Raw genomic sequence first — 23,231 nt, forward strand, 5'->3', positions numbered from 1 at the left:
TTTGAAAAAAAGAGTTAAAAATTAATGACTTAAGATAAAGATTTTTTCCACAAAATTTAACTATATAAATATAATACAAAAAAATAAATAAAAATAAATAAAAATTTCATAATTAGTAAAATATTCCTATTTACTCGGAATATTTATTCGGTAAAATATTTGATTTTTATTTGCTAGAATCTTTTGAGGAGTTTAATCTCTATGCATAACTCGTCAAGAGGTTAACAAAAAACAACTTTGCCTATGGTGCCAAAATAAGAAAATTTTTTTTTTAAAAAATAAGTACTTATTATAAAGAAAGCTTTTTTAGCACTCTATTCCTGTGGCACTCCTTAGCACTCTATTGTTGTAGCACTCCTTAGCACTCTATTGTTGGGACGCTCATAATTTTAAATTTGCTGATTATCATAAGTTTGAATCTTAGGATTATTTCTAGATTTCTTTTAGTTGATATTTTATAAATTTTCACCATTTTCATTAATATAAACATTCATACCATTAATAAAAAAAAAAGTAACGGTCCTAAAATGGAGTCTTGTGAAGCCCCGTTACAAGATTTAGTTAGTTCTGAATTGATACTATTAATTGAAACAAACTTTGTTTTATTTAAAGATATGAAAAAAAAATAGAGAAAAAGAACACCTCTAATACCGAGATGTTGCAGTTTGTCTAAAAGGATTGTGTGCTCAACTGTGTCAAATGCTTTTCTTATGTCAATTAAAAAATCTTGAGTCTGTGGAACATTGCTTTTACAAACAATTTACTTAGGTTGGAAAGAAAAAAAATGGGTCAATAGCTGGTGTAGTCCAGAAGAGAACCCGTTTTGTGTATGGGAATTACTTTGGCTACCTTAAAAGTTTCTAGAAAAATATAATTTTTAAAAGAATTATTCATTTATAGCAAATAGAGGTTTGGAGATTATGTGAGATACCAGCTTTAGAAGAAATTTTGGTAGACTGTTGGAACCAATGCTTTTATTATTTTATGAGATTGGATCCCTCATTTTCAGTCACGAGGTCAATGAAAAAAGCAACAGTACTAAGTATTTTAAGAAATTTTTTTAAGAAAAATCACATTTAGAAGGAACGGTTTTTTAAGTAGTTCGTCTTGAAAAGTCTCAAAATATTTTTTAAATATATAAGCAACACACGTGTGATCACAAGCAACACAAGTGTGATCACAAGCAACATAAGTGTGATCACAAGCAACATAAGTGTGATCACAAGCAACACAAGTGTGATCACAAGCAACATAAGTGTGATCACAAGCAACACACGTGTTATCTAAGTAAAAGGTTTGATGTTTATGTTTTACTTGATTTCTTTCCAAGTATTTTTTACATTATTGAGGTTGCTATTAAAGAAAGGCGTATAGCACGTTTTTTACAATATCTTAACAAACTGCTAATTTTATTTCTCTATACTTAAATTTAGTAAATAATAAATTCTTCGAAAACACGTTTGATGTAGTAAACTTTATAAAGTATGTTTTTAGCAGAAATAGATTTAAAAATACCAGAAGTTGTCTAGGTTTAAAGTTAAGACTTGGTTTATTTTTTTGTTTATTTTTTGTCGGAAACATATCGGTCAAATAATTTTTTAAATGTTTAAAGGAAATATTTTATAGATTTATTTGTTTTATTATCTCCTTTTATGTGAAGTTACCAGTTAATATTAGAAAATTTTTGGATAAAAAAAACTGGAATCAGTTTTATAAAAGCTTCATTTAAATATTTTTACGTGTTTTTTTTTTTTTAAACAAACGGTTATTAGAAATACAGACAAATTGTGCCTTGTGGTCAGAATTAAAATTGTAAGATAACCAAAGACTGTCAGAAAGGAAAGAATTCATGAAAATGTAATCAATAAAGGTTTTAGTTTTAACAGTTACACGTGTTGGAATTATTCAGAATTATTGTAAGAAATAGGAAATAAGAGCATACAAATTTAAAATAGATAGAAACGGTTAATGGTTCTCTATAGTTCAATAAATCTATGTTGAAATTGCCCATTAATAGAATATTTTTTGCCTCATGACTTAACTTTTCAAAGAGAGAATTAAAATGGCATTTAGAAACACTAACACGATCAACTTAGACTAAAGACTAAGTTAGTTTTCTTTTTATTAACAAAAAAAAAAGATGCTTTTAAAATTATAAATAATATAAGCAAATTTATCCATATAAAATTTATAAATTTATCCAAGTTATTTCCGATTAAAAAAATTAAACTTGTTTTTTTGTTTACATTCCTTATCTAAGAATTAACAAGTTTTTTCTCTACGTCATTAAGATTTGTTTATCGAACGGATGCAATTTATAGCAATGATGTAAGAATATGGTTTAATGCAAAAGTTTCTTGCTCTGCATTTCATAACAAGCATTTGCTGTCAGTTTGACGTATTTTTAATGACAATTAAGAAATTGAAAAATATTCAGATTTTATCACTTTCTAAAAATGTTTTTGTTTGTTGCTTTTGTTATAGACTCGAGCTTTTAAATTTTTAAATCTTGCTAACTACTCTGTACCCAGAGCAAAAGTGCTTTTTGCACCATTTGAGACCATTCATTTGTAAACTAAAATTAGATTTTATCTCAAATCTCAACAGTCCACTATGCTACAAGGTACTATAGCACTATCAACAATATGCGTCAATATGTTCTCAACATTTTCAAACCCTATGTTTTAGGGTGGGTCGTGAACTTTTTTTTTAGAATTGCTAAACCGACTATGGTCTAGAAAGTTGTTCTAGGTGCTACTTATTGTAAAAAAGTTAAAAACATTTAAAACAACAGGTATCTTGTACTGGCAAGTTACCCTCAAAGTCTTACAGTTAAAAATATTAGAAATTCATGGAGCATTTTCTATGATACAAAAGCATTTTCTATGATACAAAAGCTATATCCAGAGCCAGCGAGAAGAGTTTCTTTTGGTGGTGTGCATTTAAAGCTTAAATGAACATAAATGTTTAAATTCTAAATGTGATTAGTTTAATGATACAATATAATGAAATTTATTTTACAAAAAGTTCGATGTACAAAAAACATTAGGAAAGTCTGAATGCAGCACCCTGTAAAATTATTTTGTGTTGCAATTCATTTTCAAAAATGGCTGAGCTTGCAGTACAGATATATTTAACAGCACGCTCAACTGCTGTTAAATATATAAGCCTGAGAGTGACAGGGTTTACCAAAAATGAAATGAAACTGACGGTGTTGAATATTTTTATTCTCAATAGCTGCTAGCAATGGTGGTATTGTGAGGTTAGCTGCAGTCCAGTCAATCATATCAACGTAAGTCAAAGCATTGGCGTTAAGCTTGATGCTTGACTTATCAAAAATACGCACAGAAAAACTAAACGAATTACTTCTCAAACTAATTATTTTGTCATAACAAATATGTTGCATAGAATCATCATTGTCACAAACACCAGAAAGAATAATGTTTTTGGAGTGGGCAAAGTAGTTGCTGTTCTGCAACAGACGTTCCAATATTTTCTAATCTTCTGATCCAAGATCACGACGCTGCTTCATCAAGTAAAAAAAGTTCTTTGCACCATCAGCACAAGAAGGATAACTCTTGATGTTTAACTATGAAGGAGCGTAAACATTTACGATAAAGCGTACAATTTTGTAGAGTGATGGGAAACAGGCTTCTTTTGACATATACAATCTCAAAATTCTGTTTGCTTTTGTCAACCACCTAGCTTGGTTTAAATTTCCTTAATTGTGTTGCGTAAAGACGTAACTTCTTCACTATCTGTATAAACTTGCTGCACTGCTAAGCATGCTCCATAAAGATATTTCTGATCTGACTTAGATTTTTCTTAACCTAATCATTTACCTTAAACATTTACTTTTTTACCCCATTATCACGTTTCCTAGCATAGCTTTAAACTTTAAAAATAGGTAAATCCTTGGGATCAAAGTCTAGTTCACTCATTGTTGTACCTAAAACTACAAGAACCTTTTTACATCCTACATCAATAGCAGAAATGTTTTTTCCAAAATGGTAGTTCATTAGCATGCAACAGGTAAACAAGCCATTTCAGCGCACTTGCTAAATTTTTATTTGCAATAATTGATAGTATCTCATTTGCAATGTCAGCTGCTTTAAAATTTTTTGGCATAACATGATCAATGTTTGGAAATGCTATAATATGTTGTTTGGAAATGCTATAATAATATGTTGCACAATGCTATAATACGTTGTTTGGAAATGCTATAATATTTTTAAATAATATTTTTACATAATATTTTTCTTTTATGCTTCTACATACACCAGATTTCTCCAAAAAAATTGTCTTTTTTTGCAATCAAATCCAATACAAATTAATTCTTTCATCTCGGCAGCATGCTTAGAAACTTGTTTCTGCCGCAAAAGATTTCACTGACACCTAAGTTTTTCAGGATCTATTGCAGTTTCTTCTGACAATAGCTTTATATCTTTTAGCACTGTTTAACTACAAGACAAGCATCTCTGTAACTAATCTTGCATCTGTTAAAAGCTTTGAACAATTCTGGATGTTGCTTCATATTTCTGGCTGCTGCAACACCATACTCGGATTTATCAACAAAAATTTTACTGTCAAAAACTTCGTCACCAGTTTTTAGTTGCAGTTCTGCGTCATCACCACCATCATTAGCATCATCACTCATATTGCTGTAGATTTAATTCAATTTTGTCTTGTATTTTATTTTCTGATTGCATTCAAATTTCAAACGACTGCTCTCATCTCTTACTTCTGCAACTAAGCTGTGGCCTTTTTTATCTATAGCATCAATATACTTTTTCCTGAACTTTAGTCCAAACAGAAAGACCATTCTGTATTTTATACAACAAATTCATTGTGAATTCTCTTCTGCGCCGCTGTCAACATATTTACAAGTATATATATCAAGTACAGTTGGCAACGGTTTAAAACAGTCATTTTAAGTGATGGATGTCTTTTTTGAAGTGAGATATTTACCAAAACCTTTAACTTTATCAATCGATTTCATTATACGGTTGTTAGATTCTTTTCTTCAATTGCTGGGATACTCGCTGTGTTGTACTTACACTTACTGTGCTGCAGCTGTTGCTTTCTTCTGTATACAACTATATTTTTATAATTTCTTCTGTATACAACTATATTTTTCGTGCTTTAATGAATTGTCAGAAATAGGAAGTTGATTTTTTTTTCATAACTGTTCCACTCAAATTTCCAATCAAATTGGGATTTTCTTTTAGGTCAACTTTCGCATAGTGCTATTGTATTTCCAAAGACTCTCTCACTTTTCTCTCTAAATAGTCTGCCTCTACTTTAGTCCTGTTGTTTTTATTCCTGCTAAAGGCACCATAACAATTTTTGGAATGCCCCGCCACATCCGAAATTTTCTATTTTCCCTCAAAAGTATGCCTTTGATGTTCGCAAATGCGAGCTGAAACCTTATTTAATACGCAAAAACACATTATATTGAAATTTTATAATTTGTTTATTTTTTCAAAGATTTTTTATATTACTTGAATAGCAAGGGTATATATAACCCAGAGAAATATTGTATTAGATTTAAAAGAATTTTATATGGATAAGTTTATATACTATAAACAGATGTTTTAACTTAGTTCAGTTATAAAAAAACTTATCTAAGATGTTAACTTATAAAAAATCAACTTTCCGCAGTTTTACAACAAAAATGATTTCTGTTTATATCGAGATGACGGTAAATTTAATGAATTTAAGAACAAAAGTGGTCATCAAATGAAACAAATAAAAAAGCACGTCGTTCAAGTTTTCAAACGTAATCTCAATTTCTCTATTAATTGAAAAGTTAAAATCTTTAACTACCTTGAATTAACTTTTAACCTTACTTAAAATTCATTCCAACCATGCTGCAAGCCTGATAATAAACTATGTTATGTACATGTTGATTTTTACCATTCACATAACATAATATATAATCTTCCAAAAAACTAAAAAAACTTTAACTACCTTGAATAATCTTCCAAAATATATTGAGCTAAGATTTTCCGCCAACTCATCAAGTGAAGTTATTTTTAAATAAATCGATACCTCTTTATGAAGATGAATTATAGCAATCGGGAAACACATAAAAGCTATAGATAACATACCTGTTATAGTCTTGCAGACGTGTTCTCCAGAGCTATCGTCTATACTTCCAAAACTATTTAACAAGTGCTTATTAGAGTCTTGTTTTCCAGCCTGCTGGAAAGCGGCATCTGTTATCCCTATTTTCAGAAATTTTAGAGAGCGATCTGACTCGTCCAACTACCTTTCCATTAGTCTTCTTCCTATCATAAGCAAGGTTTTGAATCTTTAATTAACAAACACTTAATCTCTTATTTTGAATCTAATTACGGGTGATGCGGAAGTTATCGGACAAAATAAAAATGTCAATAACTTATTTATAAATAAAAAAACAAACTACTGTTATATATTTTTTAAATAAAGCATTTATCTTTTAATAAAAATACATTATTTTTTATATGAAAAAACACCACCATCTGCAATTGATCTCAATTTTGCTCTGACGCCTTTTATATGCGACTGTAAAAAGTTTAAATCAATTTCTTGTAGTTTTAGTTTAATGCGATCAATCAAAACTTGCTCTGTTGAAGCTTGCCAATCTCCCTCGTAAACCTTCTGTGCCGAATGTCCCCAAAAATTTTCAATTGGTCGTGCTTGAGGCACATTTGGGGGATTGGATTCTTTATCAACTTAATAGACATATTGGTCCATCCAATTTAGAGAATCTTTAGAACAATGAGAACTTGCTAAATCTGGCCAAAATAAATAGTTAAAGTCTCCATGATACTTGTGAATAAATGGAAGAAGTCGTTTTTCTAAACATTCATTAATATAGATTGATGAATTGATCGCTACAGCCTTGGAAGTGCGAAACAATGGCTCGGACATACCTATCCACATTAATAATTTTTTTGGAAATTTCTCTTTTCCTATAAAACGAACACTTTCTGGGCATGTCTTTTTGTTGTTTGTGTAGTATCCAGAATTTTCAGGCATGTTGTCCCCTGCAAAACAAAAGTATTTTTTGTCATCGATGACTAGAGGCGATTTTGTGTTATAGAGTTGGTTAACTAGTTTCCTGCTTCTTTTCTTTGCCTTTATTTGTTGTTCTATAGTGTATTTTGGAGTCTTTTCACGTTTTCTATATTTAATATTCATTTTTTTTAACTAACGACCAATTGTCGATTAATTTACACCGAATTTAATACCTATTTTTCTCTGATTGACCCCTTTTCAATTGTTGACAAGTCTCGTTAATTCGGCTTTCTTTTCTCTAGTCCTTTTTATCAGAAAACGATTGAACAGTTTCAAGTCTTTTTAGGTTATCATATACTGTACTTCGAGCAAATCCTTCCTTTTCAAAATGATTTACGATTTTTTTTTTTATATTAGGTTTATTTACAAAAAACATTTTTAGTCGCTTTCGAAAAGATTCTCGTTCAGCTGCATTTAAAATCATTTTAAATAATTGTGTTTCAAATAATAAAGTTTATATTTTATAGAACGTTTATGCCTACGCATAAAACCACAAAAATTGATTATTATGCTCAAATAATGAAATTAGGATTTGTCCGATAACTTTTGCATCACCCGTTAAGTTACTTTCTGATCATCAATATGGATTTTGATCTTCATGTTCTACAGATTTGCTAACAGTAATAATTGATAGGTTTTATTGTGCATTAAATAAAGGTGGAGAGGTTAAAGCTATTGATCTTGACATTTCTAAATTTTTTGATAAAGTTTGGCATGCTGGTCATCTTCCATAAGCTCTCTTCTTACGATGTAACGTAAGTGCGGCCGTGGCGCAGTGGTTAGAGCGCCTGCTTTATAAGCAGGAGATCCAGGTTCGAAACGAGCTCTGGACAAATTTTCGCGTCACGGTAAGGAAGGAGGCGTGAACTTCCCGGTTAAATGCACTTCCGCGGTGCTCTGTGACAAGACCGTTAGGACTTCTTGGGGCACCTAAAAATAAAAATTAAAAAAAAAAAAAAAAAAAAAAAAAATGTATCTGGTAACATCTTAAGATTATTGAATCCTTCCATTCCAATCGTAGTATAAAAGTTGTCCTTGATGGACAGCACTCTTCTTCTTATTCTGTAACTTCAGGGGTTCCTCAAGTTCAATTCTTGGCCCTATACTCCTTTTAATTTACATAAACTATTTTCCAGATATTCTTACATCTAAGGTGGCATTATTCGCTAATGATACTATCATTTGTTCTTGTCATGATAAGAAGCCAACACTCCCTGATTGTTTGGAGGGGGCATTTGAGCTTGAAAAAGATCTCACTTCTGCAACAGTATGGGGCTCACAGTGGTTGGTAAACTTTAATTCAGAAAACACACCTTTTTTTTTAGCCAATCGTTATCGCAATAATTTAGATCTTCCTATATTAATGAACGGTAATGTAATCGATGAGTCATCTACCCTAGGATTATTTTTATTCATTTTCTAGGATTAACTCTTACTTCCGATTTTTCTATATATCAAATCCGTTTCAAAATTAGCACTGCTAAGGTTGCATCTCTTTATCGTGCTCGACACTTTTTTACTCCGGATTCTATTCTTTATCTCTATAAATATCAAGTCCGGCCTTGTTTGGAATACTGTTGTTATATTTGGGCCGGATCTTCCAATGATGCTCTTTCTCTTTTAGACATGGTGCAAAAACGCATTGTAAAATAGTTGGAGCCAAACTCCAACCACAAGAGCTAGCGACTTTTGTGCTATCTACTAAAATTCATTTTCGTGTTGCTCGTTATTCAATTAAGTCTCATCCTTTTACTGTGGCTGTTCCTAAGTGCTCCAAAAACTCTTATTCGTCTAGTCTTTTTCCTCGAACATCAGTTCTTTGGTATTTGCTTCCTTCATCTTGCTTTCCTAATTCATATACTTTGCAATCTTTAAAGTCTTCTGTCAAACGTTATCTTGCTCTATAAACTTCATCTTTTCTCTTTCAGTAACTTCCAACTCGAATAGTGGTTGCTTGCAGCTTTGTTGGAAGCAAAGATGTTAAAAAAAAAAAAAGCTGGCATATAAAACAAGCAAAAAAAATATTCCAAAAAAAAACCACAAATGAAACGTAATCTGTTACAATCCTCCATTTAGTAAAAATGTTTCAACCAAAATAGGGCAACGCTTTTTAACCCTAATTGACCAGCATTTCCATAAAACCACAAACTACGCAATATTTAACAGAAACACAACTAAGATAAACTACTCCAGCATGCCAAACAAAAATACTTCATATGGTGATGTAAAATTATCAGAAAAATCTACAATTGCATTAAAAAATCTCCTTGTTCACTGAACAACCTTTTCTTGTCAATTAACATTGTTTACCAAGCTACCGTAAGCTTAAATAAACCTCAATACAAAGATAAAGTATAGATTGGGATAAGCGAAACCTCTTTTAAATTAAATTATGCAAACCGTCTAAATTCTTTTAACAAAAAAAAGTAGAAGAACAGCACTGAACTATAAGAAAGTACGAGAAATGAAAGAAAATAACTTTACATCTTCAATCAAATGGAATGTTGTTAAACGCTGTCAAACATACAATTCCGCGTCAAAGTATGGTCGTCTATGTTTAAATGAGAAATTCGAAATATTTTTTTATAAAGGAGACAATCTGCGAAACAAAAAGGGCAATTTCTAAACATAGGTACAAAAAGTCCTTTTATTATTTGATTGCGGAGTTTTCCACCACGTGTTCTTGTATGATAACGTCAGAAGAGGTTTTCCACCACGTGTTCTTGTATGATAACGTCATAACTCACTCTAATATAATTTGTAATTTTTAAACCATTTTTTTTTAATACTTTTTTTTTATACTTGATTTTGTACTTCATGGCTGATGATGCCAATAGGCATGAAACTTTAAGTTTATATATATATATATATATATATATATATATATATATATATATATATATATATATATATATATATATATATATATATATATATATATATATATATATATATATATTTATTTATTAAACTTAAAAATAACAGGCTATTATTTCTTGCTAGATCAGATAATCACTTTAAATTACTGCGCAATAATTTTTCTAATAATTACGCAAAAGCCCCAAAAACTTAGAAAATTCAATTAATTGTGAAGGCCAAAACAGTGCTAAAACAATTAATTTAGAAATTAGAATTAAATCAGTCGCACCAGCGCAAGCGTTTATCACACTAAAAAATCATAAACCAAATTTTCAAAAAAAACTCCCTTGTAGGCTACTAGTACCTTGAAAAAGTGAACTAGGGCACGTTAGTAAAATTAATTTAGATGAAATAAATAATATTATTCGAAAAAAATTAAATTTACAACAGTGGAAAAATACCACTAACATTATAAATTGGTTTTCTAGAATTAGTAGTATAAATCAATGCACATTTATATAATTTGATATTAATGATTTTACCCCTCAATTACAACCGAAATTTTAGATAAAACAATTGAATTTGGAAAAATCCACACTGAAATTACAGACGACACTATTCACCTAATTAAACATTGCAGGAAAAACTTACTCTATTTTAATAACGAGAAACTTACTCTATTTTAAAATATATAAGCCTACAAATTTTGCGAATTTGTAGGCTTATATATTTTAAATTCCCTAGCTAAAATAGTGCATTTTAATCAATTAGGCTTGTATCGCGATGATGGTTTAACTATAATGCAAAAAAAATCAGGGCCTCAACTTGACAAAATCAGAAGAAATATTATACAAATTTTCAAAAACATTGGCTTCCAAATTAAAATTAACATTAATTTAAAAATTGTGAATTTTCTTGATGTCACATTTAACCTCTCGGAAAATTCTTATGGGCCTTATAAAAAACCTAATGATGAATTATCTTATATTAATATAAATTCAAATCATTCCCCTCAAATCTTTAAATAAATTCCTATTTCAATTAACAACAGACCAATTCAAAACTTTTCTATTGAAAATATTTTTAACTCTTCCAAACGCGTGTATGAAGATGCTCTTAAAAAAAGCGGATTTGAAAATTTCGAGCTAATATTTGAAACAAAAATTGCAAAAAAGCGAAATAGAAATATAATTTGGTTCAATCCTCCGTACAGAAAAAATATTTAAACAAGTATTGGAAAAGCGAAATATGGAAATTAAAAGAAATATGGAAATTAAAAGAAAAAAACTTTACACCTTTTGTCAGATGGAGGATTGTTAAAAAATACAAACCATACAACTTAACATCAAGAGTTTGCAACCTTTGTTTGAACGAGAAGTTCCAAATTTTGATGTATAACGGAGAAAACCTACTAAATACAAGGAGCGAAATAATCTCGAAGTGCAGGCACAAAAATAAGTTCTTTATCTCCTCTTTTGATACCGAAGATTGATCCTGGTTGGTTTACGTCACGTTTACGTCACGTTATACTAAATTTATATGTACGTTAAAATTTTGTTTCCATGGAGTCATTAATTTAATACGTGAGTTCTAATTGAATACGTGAGTTCTAATAGAATTACGGTGCACCGTAATTCTAATTGTTATTTAACGTTTAATTTTTAATTTTGTAATATATGGCTGATGATAGCCATATATTACAAAATTTTTGTATTAAAATAATACAAGAGTTTTGTATTATTTTAATACAACACTAAATCAAACGATATATGTATATATATATATATATATATATATATATATATATATATATATATATATATATATATATATATATATATATATATATATATATATATATATATATATATATATATATATATATATATATATATATATATATATATATATGTATATATATATATATGTATATATGTATATATTTATATACAGGGACTACTAAAATACCGGGACGTAGGACTTTAATATCATGTAAATTTGACGAGATGGCTAACAAATTGAAAAAGCGTCAAGTTTTTTTTTAGACTAATTAAGGTGTTTTTGGGTGTTTTGAGATTAATAAGGCGTTTCCTTAATTTTTTATTGAATTTGTTATCTTATTAGTTTAAAGATTGAGCTAACAGTAAATAATTACGTAAAACATTTTATACGTTCTTTTTAAATAATGTTAGCATTACGTAATTTCAACAACAACAAAAAGTATATACAATAAAGTTAATTTAATTTTATCATTTCAGCTTTATCTGAGCCATACAATTTTGTTAAACCCTTGAAGAAGCAATTTAAAATAGTGGAGACGACTGGGTAATAGACAATGTTTATAAATCAATCGGTAGAGCTGTATACAAATACAAAAAAAGCTTAGAAACATACTTTACACACTAAAACAGCAGCTCTACATTAGGTATTAAAAGTGAATAAGCATCTCTGACATACTGAAATGTTCAGCAGGATGACAACCAATAGATGTTCAGCAGGATGACAACCAATAGATGTTCAGCAGGATGACATATCAGAAATAGATGTTCAGCAGGATGACATATCAGAAATAGATGTTCAGCAGGATGACATATCAGAAATAGATGTTCAGCAGGATGACATATCAGAAATAAATATTCAGTAGAATGACATACCAGAAATAGATATTAAGCAGGATGACAACCAATAGATGTTCAGCAGGATGACAACCAATAGATGTTCAGCAGGATGACATATCAGAAATAGATGTTCAGCAGGATGACATATCAGAAATAGATGTTCAGCAGGATGACATATCAGAAATAGATGTTCAGCAGGATGACATATCAGAAATAGATGTTCAGCAGGATGACATATCAGAAATAGATGTTCAGCAGGATGACATATCAGAAATAAATGTTCAGTAGGATGACATATCAGAAATAGATGTTCAGCAGGATGACATATCAGAAATAGATGTTCAGCAGGATGACATATCAGAAATAGATGTTCAGCAGGATGACATATCAGAAATAGATGTTCAGCAGGATGACATATCAGAAATAGATGTTCAGTAGGATGACATATCAGAAATAGATGTTCAGCAGGATGACATATCAGAAATAGATGTTCAGTAGGATGACATATCAGAAATAGATGTTCAGCAGGATGACATATCAGAAATAGATGTTCAGCAGGATGACATATCAGAAATAGATGTTCAGCAGGATGACATATCAGAAATAGATGTTCAGCAGGATGACATATCAGAAATAGATGTTCAGCAGGATGACATATCAGAAATAGATGTTCAGCAGGATGACATATCAGAAATAGATGTTCAGCAGGATGACATATCAGAAATAGATGTTCAGCAGGATGACATATCAGAAATAGATGTTCAGCAGGATGACAACCAAGGAAAACCAAATCTGTAAATTCATTTGTATCAAAAGTACTGGAATTTACTTTTTAAGTAATTTACTAATTTACTGGTATTTTAGTTGTCCCTGTTTATGTGTGAGTGTGTGTGTGTGTGTGTGTGTGTGTGTGTGTGTGTGTGTGTGTGTGTGTGTGTGTGTGTGTGTGTGTGTATATATATACATATATATTTATATATATATGAACATATTTTAAAGAAAAACACAATATTTTTTAATCTTGACATGTTTCGTAGTTAACATACTACATTTAAAACTCTGGATATAAATATAATTAGAAATTACAAATAGAATTGTTATAAACCAATAAAAATTATAATACAAATTATAATAACGTAAATAGCAAAATATAAAAATAAAATTTTAAGTAAATTAAAAAAAGAAAAAGAAAAAAAAAACTAGATAGACAAATTTATATTATAATGAACAGTTTGTTTATTTAAAGATGGGTTTTCCCATTTATTATGGAGTGCTTCTTTAATTTTCAATTTGTTTTTGATCGAAGCAGTATCCAAAATTTTAAAACAATTATGATTACTGAGATTTTTACAACTAACAAATGAAATTAAATGCTTATAAACGATAGATTGTTTGTTACTTGTAAGATACTCATGAATCCTTGTTGTTAAGTTTCTGAAGGTTTCTCCAATATAACTGGCGTTACATCCAGCACAAGAAAGTTTGTAAACAACATTAGATTTGAGCAGCTTAGGAAGTGGATCTTTTACACATAATTTGTTTTGTAATTTTTTGGTAGTAAAAATTAAATTAATTATAACATCTTTACAATATTTTTTAATGATTTTATTAACTTTAGATTTAGTAAAATTTGAGTAAAATTCTATAAATGGAAGCTTATAATATATTCATGGCCTACTTTATTTATACGGCTGGATATAACACATTTAAAAAAAAAATAGAAGGCCAGTTTTCTCGAAAAGTGTTTTTAAAAAAGCAGCCTTGGAAGTTCAAAAATATGGTTAGCAAATGTTGCGTTGTAAATTGTCGTTTAAATTATCATAATTATGGTGAAGTATCTACAGTAGTATTTTCGTTTCCAAAAAATGAAGAGTTAAAAAAAAAAGGATTAAATTTGTAAATAGAAAAAATTGGCCACCTACTAATTCTTCCGTTATATGCATCAAACGAAGTATTTTAAGAAAGGTAACACGAATCAACGTTTTAGATTAATAAAAAAACTAACGCCTATTCCAACTATTTTTGATTGCACAAATTTGACTGAAGAAGGTTCATCACAGCTTATAAAATCTTCTAATTCGTTAAGAAAATCACCAACTAAAAGAATATTTTAGCCAGATCAATATGAACAGTTTTTATTGAATGATTTGAATAGTAGCTTTGACGATATTACTATAAGTCTTGCTCCAGATGGTTTTTCATTCTTGAAGTATCATGATCATGTAATTTTTTATAAATTGAGTCACAATACTTTATCTATTCCAGAAGTTACAGAGTGCATTCGCGTAAACAATGAGATGCATGTTAAATTATTTTACAAAGGTTCACCTCTGCTATTGCCTCAGTGGTTTCGTCAAGGAAGAAATTGTTGTTTATCTTGTAAAAGTATGCTTCATAATTTACCTACGTACATTAAATCACAAGCCGAACAATTTTCATATGTATTGACTGAATTACAGCAAATTAAATATATGAAAAAATCTATTTATTCAGCCAATATTATAAAATATTCACTGATATTACGATATACTTCTATGCAGTCATACCAGCTTTTGCTTGAAGAATTGCCTTTACCTTCATTATCGTTACTTAAAAAATAACTAGTGGAAATATTGATGCTCTAAGTTGTGCAAAACGTTTAAAATTAGAAGGTAAGATATCTCAAGACATTTGCTTGATTTTTGATAAAATGTACTTGCAAAAATGCGAGGAGCATTTTGCTGGAAAGATGATTGATAGTGATTAGTGTGGAGAAATGTATAAGGAAATCGTTTGTTTTATGATAGTTGACCTGAAACAAAACATTCCATATGTGATTAAAACGTCTCCTGAAAAAACAATCAATGCTGAATGGTTGAAAGAAAAATTTTTTGAATGTCTTTGTATTTTAACTGAATGTGAATTTAATGTTAGAATTATTGTGTGTGACAACTATTCCTCTAATAATTCTTGTTTTAAAAAAATTCTTTGTGCATCGAATCAACAAGCTGAAAATTTGTTTTTTATTTACAACCTAAAAAAAAATTTACCTTTGTTTGATGTTGTACATCTTATTAAAAACATCAGAAATAATTTGTTAAATTGCAAAAGATTTTTATTTCCAGATTTTAACTTTAATGGATTTAAAGATCCTATAATTGTATGTGGGGGAGAAATTAAATAGAGCACCTTCCATAATATTTATGAAAAAGACCTCGCTCTTGATGCTGGCTTGCGTAAAGCACCAAAAATAACAATGAAAGTATTGCATCCTGCAAATTTTAAATAAAATGTTTCTTTAGCTCTTGCAATTTTTGATGAAACTACATCTGCAGCGATTCACTCATATTTTCCTGATCTTAAAACTAGTAAATCAAAAAAAAAATCTTTTTTCAAATCCATGCTTTATGCAAGCAGAATTCTATTGGGCCTAGAAATTCTTTTTTTGTAATCTTTTGTAGATGGAAAAATTACTGTTTTTTTTTTTTTTAAATTTAAAAAATTACTGTTTTTACTAAATTTTGTTTTTTAACTTAATAACTTAAGAGTCATTTTTTGTAAGAATCAGGCAGTCAATGGAAGTGACCTCCTCCAAATTGCTTGAATTTTTTATATATTGATCAGAATATAGAAAAAACCTGTTGGGGAAAAAAAAAATTTTCAAAAATGTTTCGTTCACTCGGAATCTGGGCTTAAATTTTTGAGATTTTTTTAAAAATTTTTAGAAATTTAGTTTTTGCCACCTTTGAACCCATTTTTTGGCAAGGCAAAAAGTTGCACATAGCTTTTGTAGTTAATATCAGACGTAACCCAAAAGCTCTCTCCAAAAAATATAAAAAAGTTGCGTGACACTGTGCGGTTGGCTAATTATCATAGTTCAAAATACCTAAGGCCTATTAATATATTAAGGCTTGAAATTGGAAAAAAATGTTTTAGTATACTTACAAAATGAACCATTACGGCAGAGGCGCTTAGTTTTGTAAAAATGTAAACATATCCAACTGTCAATACAAAAAGGTCCTAACATAATAATAAAAAAAATTCGTGTGATCTTTAGATATTAAGTTAAAAATAAAGGTACAAATTGTTAAAAATGATTAAGTACGAAGAGATATTTTTTTGGACACACAGATGAGGTTTTCGCTCACAATAAAATTTCTATCATTCAAAATTAGCATTTAGCATTACACAAAACATTGCACGTAATGTTAAGAAAAAATTTAAGCGTTTCTGACTATGATATAGAAATCATAACAATTGAAATAAATAATAATAAAAAACAATACATGATCAGAAGTGAATTATTTAAATTTACGTCATAACCAAATAACTTGTGGTGATCGAATGGAAGAAGAATCGCTGATATCACGATTGTGGAGAAACAAGTTAGTTGGCGGTTGTTTACTTTACCATAAAAATGTCTTAACTTTATTTTAACGATCTTTAAAATTTGCATAAATAGAGTAGATATTTTATCATTGCTATTGAGAAATAGGTACTGCATAAATAGAACTTGTTTTTAGTTGAGTATGAAACAAAACAAATATTTTTATGAAAACTGTTGTTGCTTTTCAAAAGGAAATTGTGGATCATTCAAAAAACATAAAATTATAAACAAAATGTTCTACATTCATCAGCTGGGAGATGTTGATGTTAAGAAACACCTCATCAACTTAAAGGTAATTATGTATTTTAAATTTACGCAGACTGTAATATAACTTTTATAATTACATACTTTATAACTTCTCTGCAATAAGATTTTGAGACAAAGTTCTTTAAACAAAAAAAAATAGCTCTTTTAATTAATTCCTCACTCTTTTAATAAATAATCACTAAATTAATCACACTCTTGCAATATTGTATTTTAATAATAACAACAATGTATTTCAAACTTGTAAACATTTTTCGTGAAGAGTCAGATTATAAACAATGCTTTAAATGACACACTTAATAATTGTTTAAAAAATTGTTTTTAGGTCATGCGATTAAACGATAATAATATTTGGGAAGAAAATGGACTTATTGCAAATAGACTTGAAAGAAATCTTGAAAAGGATGAACAAATATGTGCTTTTCACCGGTACACGTTTGGTATTGCATGGAGTCCTCCAAAAACATGCTTTCATCCTCACCATCTAAATATAAAAGGAAAAAAATCTCCCGCTTTAAGGGCGTCACCAATACATGTCGTCATATCAATGTCAAAGCGATACAATGAAGTATTTTCAGTTGGTGCAATGCTGTGTTTTACCCATTTAAAGCAAGAAACTGCTTTATCTAGAGTCAACGAAAACACCAATTTATGTACAGAAACACAAACACAACAAGAACAAACATATATGACACCTGCTACTCCAGATGAAGAATTTGATCCCGGTGAAATTAATGTTTCACAGGAGATTTTGGACGAATCTCTAAGAAGCCGTGAGAGTGTAACTGAGGTTCTTAATGCAAGTCCAATAAAATTTAGATTAAAAAGGAAGTTCGAATATCTGGAAGATACTACTAAAGATAAGTTAAAACGCAAGTATGTTCGCCTAGAAAACTTATTAAAGAAAAAATTTGTGGAAGCTGTTGCTCCTGGACAAGAGGAAATACTTATAGATTTTCTTAACAGTAAAAATGTTGATGAAATAAATAGCCCTCTCCCAATTGAAATTATTCGTGCTCAGAAAGTATATAAGCAAAGTGATTCCATGGGAAAGTTAGTTATCCTCTCATTATTAGACCATACCAAGTATACCAAAAAGTTTATAATGAACACATTTGAGTGTACCAAACATCGTATAGAAACAGAAAGAAAATGGCATGCATCTCATAAAGGGTTGGCAGAAGAAAGTATTCGTCCGATCTAGTCTTGATCAAACAAAGTGTGAACATTTCTTAGACTTTATATTTACAAGCGGTATTTTGCATGATGTTGCTTATGGAATAACCAAATTAAAATACGACAGCGGTGAAGAACAAAAGATAGTGCATGCAATACTGACGACAAAATATAGCCACGCTATCATGTTCTATCGAAAAAGTTGTAGTGAAAACAATTATATACCATTATCTGATTCAAGTTTGTGGAAAGTATTGCATGCAATAAAACCTTCAAGTCGGAAAAGCTTAGCTGGATTAGATGATGTTACTGCTTCAGGCATGAATGGTTTTCAAACATTACAAAAATTGGCACAAAAATTTAGTTCTAAATCTCTCGAAGCTGCCCTTGAAAAAGGAAAAAGGTATTTGAAAACAAGTTATCAAACCAATTGTAGTGTCAATGACTCAAACATTTCTTCTCATAGCTCAAAACATGCCTTATCAGATTCATCTGAAAAAAATCTTCAATCCAACACAGAGATATCAGAAGTGGTATGTGCCGATTGCTATGATTTGTGCAAAGCTATCGAGATGATCAAAGAACTAACAATTCAAAATTCTGACGATGCTGATTCTATTTATGATTTGGAAATTGCTGTAAAGGATGTATTCAACTACATAAAACACCTGATGAGAGATTCTCAATAGAAAAAGGCAAAAATCGAAGCTTTTAAGCAATTAAACGATGAAACTGCTTTCTGGCTTAAAGATTTTTGTCAAAAAATTCTTCCGGTTCGATACAGAGAGAACCAAAGAGAGTATTTTGGCAAGAAAGGAATGAGTTTACATGTGGATATATTCTTCATAAAAATAGCAGGAAAGTTATTCAAACGTGTTTACTTTACTTCAATGTATAGGTGTGATCAGGGAATAGGTGATGTTGTTTCGTTAGCCACTGTAGTTTTAGACCAATTCAGAATTGATCAACCGCATATCAAGAAAATGTTTACCAAATCTGATAATGCCGGCTGCTATCAGGGAAATCTTTCAGCTGAAGCAATCTACAATGTATGCAAAGAGAGAGATATAAAGTTGCTGAGATATGATTATAATGAACCCTGTTGTGGAAAAGATCAATGTGACAGGGAGAGTGCAGTTGTAAAGACAATTTTAAGGAGTTACGTTGACTCTGGTAATAATCTTTTGACTGCTGAAGATATACACAAGGCTATGCATTATAGTTTTGGCGCTAAAGATGCAAAAGTAGCAGTTGCTCAAATTAGCAATCATAAAACTGTAGTTACTGGACCAAAGATTAAGAACATTAGCAACTATCACTCATTTGAGTTTGGTGAGAAAAGTATGAAGATGTGGCGTTATTTCAATATCGGTGAGGGAATTGAACAAGAGTATGGAAATCTTAAAATTCAACCCTCGATTAAGTTGTTGTTGCCATATAGCAAAACAGATAATTCAATTAAGCGTAACAAGTCACTTAAGGAAAAACAGAAAAGAAGTGACAGGCAATTATATTCATTAAGATTTTGCACTGAAATGAATTGTACTTTATCATTTGAAAGCGATGCTGAGTTAGAAGAACACATGCTATCCGGTCTTCATACAGTTCCGAAATCATTAACATCATTGGATAAAGTTCGCAACTCGTTTGTTCATAAGATGAAAATTACTTCACAACTAAATATGCCAATTTCTTCATCCTCTAACAGTGCTTCCGTAAAAGACAAACCACATTGCATGAACATTTTTCTATTGCAAGGTTGGGCATTACCAGTTCAAAGTTCTTTTAGATTTTCAAATCAGCAGAAAGAACTGTTGTATAAATACTTTATTCGTGGAGAAGAATCAGGTAATAAAATGAGCCCTGAGCAGGTTCACATGCAGCTGAGGAGAGAACTTCCGCCTGATCAATATGTAACTAGCCAACAGATAAGATCTTTATTTTCAAGGTAGGCATTGTTGCTATCAAAACTTTTGCAAATTAGATTATGTTTCTGACTGTTAAATAGTTCTTTTACAAATATGAAATTAAAATTTAGGTGAAAGTTATAATTTTGTGTGTTTGTTTACATAAATTTAAAAATATGTACAATTGATATTGTTATAGATTTAGTAACCTGAAAAGAAAAGGTAAGCTGGTAGAACCGACAACAGAAAATAATGAAAATAGTCAGGTTAACGATAACAAAGAAGTTTATGGCGAAAATGATGTCTTTAATCTGGCAGGAGACAATGAAGATGATAATAAATATGAGAAAGACATCGCCAATCTTGCAAAAGAAATTTGTCTTGTATGGAAAGTGAATGATTGGGTTGCTGTTGCATATGAAAAACAATGGAATATTGGATATATTGTGGAGGTAATATTATTCAAAGTATATATTAGTTTCAAGTTTTTATTTTGTTTTACAAAACAGTGCTCTAAAATAAAAGGAATATAAATAAAATGTAAAAATAATTTCAGAATGACATTATAAAAGACTTTACAAGTTTTATTGAATGTAAGCAAAATTAAACAAATCATAAACTCTTTATTATATTATTTTAAATGTTGCGCTAATATTTTTAGGTATCTATAACTGGGATCAGAGTTAATTGTATGATTAACGGGCAAGAGAAGAATACTTTTCGCTGGCCAGTTACTACCGAGGAGATAAATAACCAAACTGATAAAATTATCTGTTTAGTAAATGCTCCTTTTCTAATCAGTGGTTGTGGCGATTATTCATTATCCGAAGAAGACTATAATACAGTCATATCATTATTCTTAGAGAAACTTACTGCAGCAGAGTAGAAATTATGTGTGATGTGGTGGATAATGTGTGTAAATGACTCTATTAATAAATGAAAAACTAATTTTTAAATGGAAAAACATTTAAATGTTTGATTTATGTTTTATTTAATTAGCAATATAGTTATCTTGATGTTAGATTTTTGTTCAGTTTTTAATTCATGTTATATCATGCGTGTGACAAAATCACACGAATTTTTTTTATTATTATGTTAGGACCTTTTTGTATTGACAGTTGGATATGTTTACATTTTTACAAAACTAAGCGCCGTAATGGTTCATTTTGTAAGTATACTAAAACATTTTTTTCCAATTTCAAGCCTTAATATATTAATAGGCCATAGGTATCACATAACTTTCTTCGCATTTTTAGACTCAATACCTTTGATAATTTCAAATCCTAAAAGAAAAATTGTGTGCAACACTTCGCCGCTAGAATTAACTCCGATTAAAAGTTGACAAAACTGATTGATTTTGTACTTTTGAACTATGATAATTAGCCAACCGCACAGTGTCACGCAACTTTTTTATATTTTTTGGAGAGAGCTTTTGGGTTACGTTTGATATTAACTACAAAAGCTATGTGCAACTTTTTGCCTTGCCAAAAAAATGGGTTCAAAGGTGGCAAAAACTAAATTTCTAAAAATTTTTAAAAAAATCTCAAAAATTTAAGCCCAGATTCCGAGTGAACGAAACATTTTTGAAAATTTTTTTTTTCCCCAACAGGTTTTCTCTATATTCTGATCAATATATAAAAAATTCAAGCAATTTGGAGGAGGTCACTTCCACAGTTTCAGGAATTTGCCTGATTCTTAGAAAAAAAAATAATTTGCAAATCAATGATTTTTGTGACGTAATACGCAATTCATATCAAATAAATAAAATTTATGGGAAAATACAAATTAAATTTTTGTTAACTTAATTAACTTTTTTTGGTCAAACTCTTTCAGTTCCTGGTATTGTCATCGAAAATGATTAAGTGTGCAAAATTTGATCAAAATTGGTTGAGAAAAAAGCTTTCAAAAATTGATTTCAAATTTTGTGGCACACAAACATATATATATATATATATATATATATATATATATATATATATATATATATATATATATATATATATATATATATATATATATATATATATATATATATATATATATATATATATATATATTTATTTATATATAGAAAGTAACCTTATATAAAGCATGGAAAAATATACATTATTTAACATTATATTTACACTATTTAACAAGTGGTGGGTTTTATCAAATTCTAAATGTCAATGTTAAACATGTAATATTTTATGTAATGCAGACGTTTCTGGTGATAAAAAACCTGAATTTCCTAGGGAAATGGCCCATTGGATTGAAGCTTGGCAATCACAAAAGATACCAAACTGTGAGAGGTTTGCTTTAAGTGTTTAGACAGCTGCAGCACTAATAAGAGCACTTAATAGTCATGCCTCATTGATCGAGGACTTACTTAATAATGGATATCACTTTGTTTTTACTGCGAGATTTCAAAGTGACCCATTAGAAAGGAGATTTGGACAATATAAACAAATGAGCGGTGGAAGATTTTTGGTGGGTTTAAAAGATGTCACTATTTCTGAAAAAATATTAAAAATCAAAAGTTTAGTTAAAGAAAGTATTAACTTTGATGATAGTTTAAAAATGCCTCTTGAGTCAGAAAATAATTTAACAGATTTAAAAAACTTTCTTCTTGATATTGATTAAGCTCAGTGTACCCCAGAAATCATGATACTTGCACCAGAAAGTAGGGAAGTAGGTGCTCATATTGCTGGATATATAGCAAAGAAACTTAAAAAACGTTTTAGTACATGTTGTAAAGAATCTTTATGTTGTGTCAATATTGATGAAAGCAATCCTCATCATACTTATTTAACAATTATTTCTAGGGGTGGTCTCTATTCCATTACCATCACTTTTGGATTATGTTTGCACATCCTTTGCTATGATTGACTACTCTTATAACAAAATAAAGAAATTTAATTTACATGCACGACAAGCTTTAGAATATTTTTAAAACCACTTTTATGACTCTTTTCAAACTTTTTCTTGTCCCATGCATGA

Source organism: Hydra vulgaris, chromosome 06 (genome assembly GCF_038396675.1).
Source record: "Hydra vulgaris chromosome 06, alternate assembly HydraT2T_AEP".
In the NCBI taxonomy this organism is placed as follows: domain Eukaryota; kingdom Metazoa; phylum Cnidaria; class Hydrozoa; order Anthoathecata; family Hydridae; genus Hydra; species Hydra vulgaris.